Source organism: Chlorocebus sabaeus, chromosome X (genome assembly GCF_047675955.1).
Source record: "Chlorocebus sabaeus isolate Y175 chromosome X, mChlSab1.0.hap1, whole genome shotgun sequence".
Classification (NCBI taxonomy): Eukaryota; Metazoa; Chordata; class Mammalia; order Primates; family Cercopithecidae; genus Chlorocebus; species Chlorocebus sabaeus.
The window spans coordinates 151,492,241-151,500,270 of NC_132933.1; positions in this window are offsets into that span (position 1 = coordinate 151,492,241).

Consider the following 8,030-nt stretch of genomic DNA (forward strand, 5'->3'; position numbering starts at 1 on the left):
AGTGACTTTTTCTTTTTTCTTTTTTCTTTTGAGATGGAGTTTCCCTCCTGTCGCCCAGGCTGGAGTGCAGTGACACGATCTCGGCTCACTGCAACCTCCACCTCCCGGGTTCAAGTGATTCTCCTGCCTCAGCCTCCCGAGTAGCTGGGACTACAGGCACCTGCCACCACCACGCCCGGATAATTTTTGTATTTTTAGTGGAGACGGGGTTTCATCATATTGGTCAGACTGGTCTCGAACTCCTGACCTCGTGATCCACCCGCCTCGGCCTCCCAAGTGCTGGGATTAAGGTGTGAGTCACCTCACCAGGCCTAATAGTAAGTTTTTCAACCCTTGCCCCCTCTCTCCCTACCCCATCTGGTAGTACCTAGGATTTTTTGTTCTCATCTCTATGTACCAAATGTTTGCTTCTATTTTTTTTTTTTTTTTTTTTTTTTGAGACAGAGTCTTGCTCTGTCGCCCAGGCTGGAGTGCACTGGCACAATTTTGGCTCACGGCAACCTCCGCCTCCCAGGTTCAAGCCATTCTCCTGCCTCAGCCTCCCGAGTAGCTGGGATGACAGGCACCTGCCACCAGGCCTGGCTAAAATTTTTGTATTTTTAGTAGAGACGGGGTTTCACCGTGTTAGCCAGGATGGTCTCGATCTCCTGACCTCGTGATCCCCCCGCCTCGGCCTCCCAAAGTGCTGAGATGACAGGCGTGAGCTACCGCGCCCGGCCAGCAATCTTATGGTATACATATATGTATATATAGACACTAATAGTTGATAGCAATCTTATAGTGTGTGTGTGTATACACACACTAATAGTGCATAGCAATGTTACAGAGTGTCTGTGTGTGTATATATACACAAATAGTGCATAGCAATGTTACAGAGTGTGTGTGTGTATACACAAATAGTGCATAGCAATGTTACAGAGTGTGTGTGTCTGTGTGTGTATATACACACACTAATAGTGCATAGCAATGTTACACAGTGTGTGTGTGTATATACACAAATAGTGCATAGCAATGTTACAGAGTGTGTGTGTGTATATACACAAATAGTGCATAGCAATGTTACAGAGTGTGTGTGTGTCTGTGTGTGTATATACACAAACACTAATGGTGCATAGCAATGTTACAGAGTGTGTCTGTGTGTGTGTATATACACAAATAGTGCATAGCAATGTTACAGAGTGTTTGTGTGTGTGTGTATATACACAAATAGTGCATAGCAATGTTACAGAGTGTTTGTGTGTGTGTGTATATACACACACTAATGGTGCATAGCAATGTTACAGAGTGTGTGTGTGTATATATACACAAATAGTGCATAGCAATGTTACACAGTGTGTGTGTGTGTATATACACAAATAGTGCATAGCAATGTTACAGAGTGTGTGTGTGTCTGTGTGTGTATATACACAAACACTAATGGTGCATAGCAATGTTACAGAGTGTGTCTGTGTATATATACACACACTAATAGTGCATAGCAATGTTACAGAGTATGTGTGTCTGTGTGTGTGTGTATACACATACATATACATACGAGCTGCTGCGCCCGTCCTGTACTTCTTTATTTACTTTTAAGACCGAGTCTCACTCTGTCGCCCCGGCTGGAGTGCAGTAGCGCGATCTCAGCTCACTGCAAATTCTGCCTCCCTAAAATGTATAAAACCAAGTTGTGGCCAGACACGGGGGCTCACGCCTCTTATCCCAGCACTTTGGGAGGCTGAGGCGGGTGGATCACTTGAGGTCAGGAGTTCGAGACCAGTCTGGCCAACATGGTGAAACCCGGCCTCTACTAAAAATGCAAAAATTAGCCAGGCGTGGTGGCCCATGCCTGTAATCCCAGCTACTCGGGAGGCTGAGACATGAGAACTGCTTGAACCAGGATCCGGGAGGCAGAGGTGGTGGTGAGCCGAGATCGTGCCACTGCACTCCAGCCCAGGCGACAGAGCGAGACTCCGAACCACCCCTCCCTCCCTCAAAAGGAAAAAACAAAGCAAACAGACAAAAAAACCCCAAAATAACAAAAAAAAAAGCTATGTCCCCACCTGTCTCAGATTTTCCGGGTTTACACATTGTTGGAAATGAAGTTTTTGGTGTCACACACAAAAAAGAATTAACGCAGGAACAAATGATCTCTCAGCAAGATGAGCTTTCCTTTCTGTGCTATTCAACAGCTGTCCAGCCACGAGAGCACACGGAACAAAGGAGACAGTTATTTATAACCTGAGGCATCTATCCTACTGCTGTGTCCACTTTCCATTGGCTAGAATACAACGTCACATTTTACACTTTACCCAATTGGCTATTAGTTTAAGACTTTTTTATTTTATTTTATTTTATTTTATTTTATTTTATTTTATTTTATTTTATTTTTTTATTTTTATTTTATTTTATTTTATTTTATTTTATTTTATTTTATTTTATTTTATTTTATTTTATTTTATTTTATTTTATTTTTTTGAGACGGAGTCTCGCTCTGTCCCCCAGGCTGGAGTGCGGTGGCGCGATCTCCACTCACTGCAACCTCCGCCTCTCGGGTTCACGCCTTTCTCCTGCCTCAAGTTTAAAACTTTTTTAATGGGGTAAGGGGAACAGAACAAAGAAAGAAAAAGAAGTTGCCCAGGGATTGTTAAGGAAGCATCTGCAAATAAGAAATGGCAGGCACTATGGGCTGGGGCTTGCCTAGTTGTGTCCAGGCGTGCTGGAGCAAGCTAGGACAGCTGATTTGGATTATATATATATATACACACACACACACATACTAATAGTGGATACCTATCTTATATATATGTGTATATATATATACACACACACTAATAGTGGATAGCAATCCTAGTGTATGTATGTATAGATCTATATACACACACTAATAGTGGATAGCAATCTTATAGTGTGTATATATACACACACACTAATAGTGGATAGCAATCTTACAGTATATATATATACACACACTAATAGTACATAGAAATCTTGTAGTGTGTATATATACACACTAATAGTGGATAGCAACCTTATAGTGTATATATATTATACACTAATAGTAGCAATCTTATAGTGTGTGTGTATATATATACACATAGTGCGTAGCAATCTTATAGTGTATATATATATATACACACACTAATATGGATAGCAATCTTACAGCGTGTATATATATATACAGACACTAATAGTGGATAGCAATCTTATAGTGTGTATATATATACAGTAACAGTGAATAGCAATCTTATAGTGTGTGTATATATATATTACACACTAATAGTGGATAGCAATCTTGTAGTGGATATATATATACACACACACACATTAATAGTGGATAGCAATCTTATAGTGTATATATATATACACTAATAGTGGATAGCAATCTTGTAGTCGATATATATACACACACACTAATAGTGGATAGCAATCTTATAGTGTGTATATATATACACTAATAGTGGATAGCAATCTTATAGTGTGTATATATATACACTAATAGTGGATAGCAATCTTATAGTGTACATACATATACACTAATAGTGGATAGTAATCTTGTAATGATATATATATACACACACATTAATAGTGGATAGTGATCTTACAGTTTGTGTGTGTATATATATACACACACTAATAGTGGACAGCAGTCTTACAGAGTATATATGTATATACACACACACTAATAGTGGATAGCAATCTTATAGTGTATATATATATACACACACTAATAGTACATAGAAATCTTATAGTGTGCATATATACACACCAATAGTGGATAGCAATCTTATAGTGTGTGTATATATATACTAATAACGGATAGCAATCTTATAGTGTGTATATATATATGCTAATAGTGGATAGCAATCTTATAGTGTACATACATATATTATACACTAATAGTGGATAGTAATCTTGTAGTGATATATATATATACACACACACATTAATAGTGGATAGCGATCTTACAGTTTGTGTGTGTGTATATATATACACACTAATAGTGGACAGCAATCTTAGAGTGTATCTATATATCCACACACACTAATAGTGGATAGCAATCTTACAGTGTATATATATACACACACTAATAGTACATAGAAATCTTGTAGTGTGTATATATACACACTAATAGTGGATAGCAACCTTATAGTGTATATATATTATACACTAATAGTAGATAGCAATCTTATAGTGTGTGTGTATATATATACACATAGTGCGTAGCAATCTTATAGTGTACATATATATATACACACACTAATATGGATAGCAATCTTACAGCATGTATATATATATACAGACACTAATAGTGGCTAGCAATCTTATAGAATATATATACACACACACTAATAGTGGACAGCAATCTTACAGTTATATATATATACACACACACTAATAGTGGATAGCAATCTTACAGTGTATATATATATACACACACACTAATAGTAGATAGCAATCTTACAGTGTGTATATATATATACACACACTAATAGTACATAGAAATCTTATAGTGTGTATATATACACACCAATAGTGGATAGCAATCTTATAGTGTATATATATTATACACTAATAGTAGATAGCAATCTTATAGTGTATGTATATATGTACACACACACATAGTGCATAGCAATCTTATAGTGTGTATATATACACACACACTAATATGGATAGCAATCTTATAGCATGTATATATACATACACACACACACTAATAGTGGATAGCAATCTTACAGTGTGAATATATATATACACACACACACACACACACACACCCCAATAGTGGCTAGCAATCTTACAGAGTACATATATATACACACTAATAGTGGATAGCAATCTTATAGAATATATACACACACACTAATCGTGGATAGCAATCTTATAGAACACACATACAGACACACACACTAATGGGGGTAGCAATCTTACAGAGTATATATATATACACACTAATAGTGGCTAGCAATCTTACAGAGTATATATATACACACATACTAATAGTGGCCAGCAATCTTACAGAGTATATATATATATACACACACTAATAGTGGCCAGCAATCTTATAGAATATATACACACACACTAATCGTGGATAGCAATACACATACACACACACACACACACACACTAATGGGGGTAGCAATCTTACAGGGTATATATATATATACACATACTAATAGTGGCTAGCAATCTTACAGAGTATATATACACACACTAATAGTGGCCAGCAATCTTATAGAATATATATACACACACTAATCGTGGATAGCAATACACACACACACACACACACACACACACTAATGGGGGTAGCAATCTTAGAGTGAAAAATTGTGACTTTTTATAATCTTTGAAGGAGAACTTTCCCATTTCTCACAACATTACTGTGTGTCCAAAGTACTTTTGAAGTTTGAAACTCTCTGTGCAGTTACCCGAAGGCCCCCTCCCTCGGCTGTGTGTTTGCTTTTCTCGTTACTGGAACGGTGTGAGAGGTGTCCTGAGGTGTGGTCGGTTTCTGATGTCCCTGCAGATAGTGGAGAATGTTCCTGTAGCAGGTTCCCCGTGGGCCCCTTGGCTTGAAGGATGACATCCTATCTCTGAGTTATTGAGATTTTGCTTCTTTGGGTGGGATTGGGTTTAAGTAAAATTTCCTGCAGGTGCGGTAAGGAAGCTTTCAGCAGCCGCACTTCGAATAATTGTGTGTGTCTGTGTGTGTGTGTGTGTGTGTGTGTGTGAGATTGTTGTAGGGAACACAGAATTAAAATCTTTTTCCCACCAGGCGCAGTGGCTCACGCCTGTCATCCCAGCACTTTAGGAGACTGAGGCGGGTGGATCACTTGAGGTCAGGAGTTCAAGACCAACCTGGCCAGCATGGTGAAACCCCGTCTCTACTAAAAACACAAAAATTAGCCGGGTGTGGTGACGGGCACCTGTCATCCCAGCTACTCGGGAGGCTGAGGCAGAAGAATCGCTTGAACCCGGGAGGCAGAGGGTGCCGTGAGCCGAGGCCGTACCATCGCACTCCAGCCTGGGCAACAAGAGCGAAACTCCGTCCTCCCATCCCCACACAGAAAAAAGCCCCGCAGAGCATGTTCTAGAGAATCAGTCATGAGTCACAGATGTTATCTCTCCTTGGGGGAACTTTCTGTATCAGCCGGGGGCCCCTGTTCCTTTCTCCTGAAATAATCGTTACTTGTGATCAGTAGCAGACATGACGGGCCCATCGCTGAAAGCCCCAGTTGAAAACCTGGGTGTTTCTGGTCCAGAGAGTGAGTTAAAAAGGCAGACAAGAACGAACCCAGAAGCCAGGTGCAGTGGCTCACACCTGTAATCCCAGCATTTTGGGGAGGCTGGGCTGGGTGGATCCCTTGAGCCCAGGAGTTGAAGACCAGCCTGGACAACATGACAAGACCCCATCTCTTATATAATAATATATAATAATACTAATACTACTACTACTAATAAAATAATAATAAAAAATAATAATAAAAAAATAATAACAATAAAAAATAAAATAATAATTAAAAAATAATAAAAAAATTAGCTGGGTGTACTGGCTAATTTTTGTAATACACTCAGTATTATCTAAAGTTTTTGCAAAAAAAAAGTATTTTCATTTCTTTTTTTATTTTTGAGATGGAGTCTCGCTCTGTCACCCAGGCTGGAGTGCGGTGGTGCGATCTCGGCTCACTGCAACCTCCGCCTCCCGGGTTCACGCTGTTCTCCTGCCTCAGCCTCCTGAGTGGCTGGGATTACAGGCAACCACCACCACGTCCGGCTAGTTTTTGTATTTTTAGTAGAGACACGGTTTCACCGTGTTGGCCAGGCTGGTCTCAAACTCGTGACTTCAGGTGATCCACCTACCTTGGCCTCACAAGAGACTGGGATTACAGGCGCCCGCCACCGCGCCTGGCCTCTGTTTTCTTTGTCGTTTAAATGGAGATGAAATTCGCATCATGTCAAATGCAACGTTTTATACTCAACCTCAGTAATCATCAGGGAAATGCAGATTTTAAAATCACACTGAAACACCACGTTGCCCCAGCCAGAATGACCATTATTAAAAAGTAAAAAAAAAAAAAAAAAAAAAAGATATTGGCGTGGGTGTGGTGAAAACGGAATGCTTTATATACTCCTGGTGGGGAATGTAAATTAATACAAGCTCTATGAAAAGCAGTAAGGAGGCTGGACACGGTGGCTCACGCCTGTCATCCCAGCACTTTGGGAGGCCGAGGCGGGCGGATCACCTGAGGTCAGGAGTTTGACACCAGCCTGGTCAACACGGTGAAACCCTGTCTCTACTAAAAATACAAAAATTAGCCGGGCGAGGTGGCGGGCGCCTGTCGTCCCAGCTACTCGGGAGGCTGAGGCAGGAGAATGGCGTGAACCCGAGAGGCGGAGGCTGTAATAAGCTAAGATTGTGCCACTGCACTCCAGCCTGGGCGACAGGGTGAGACTCCATCTCAAAAAAAAAAAAAAAAAAAAAAAGAAAAAAGAATAGATTGAAATAGAGATTTCTGCAAAACTGTGCTAAATGAAGACCTCAAGGGGCTCAGACAACCTGTTTCGGGACTCGGTGACCATTGTCTGTGTCCATCTTCAATTGAATTCAAATTTACTATTTAACTTTTCCTCCACACACCTGTCATGACTTTTCCACATTCTCTTCAATTGAAAAAAAAAAAATCACATAAAATGAGTATTTGGAGGCTGGATACGGTGCCCCCACGCGTTTGCCAGAAACTCCATGAATTTAAGCCGTGCCGACCTCTGTGGGTTGAGACACTCCCGGCGAGGCTGACGTCAAAATCGCTTTTTACCAAGTTCTTAGAGGCAAAGTCCACTTAGACACACGTACTCACGTATTCACGTTATTAAAAAACAAAACAAAAAAAAATCGTGGCTCTCACAAGGAACAGTGAAATTTTACGAGCAAGCAAAAGCTCTTTTTTCGATTTCGTTCTTGGCCAAAGCCTTATTTCTGGGCCCTCGGTCACAGACGTCTCTGGATCTCCTCAAATGTAAAACGGGGAGGGTGTTGACGGATG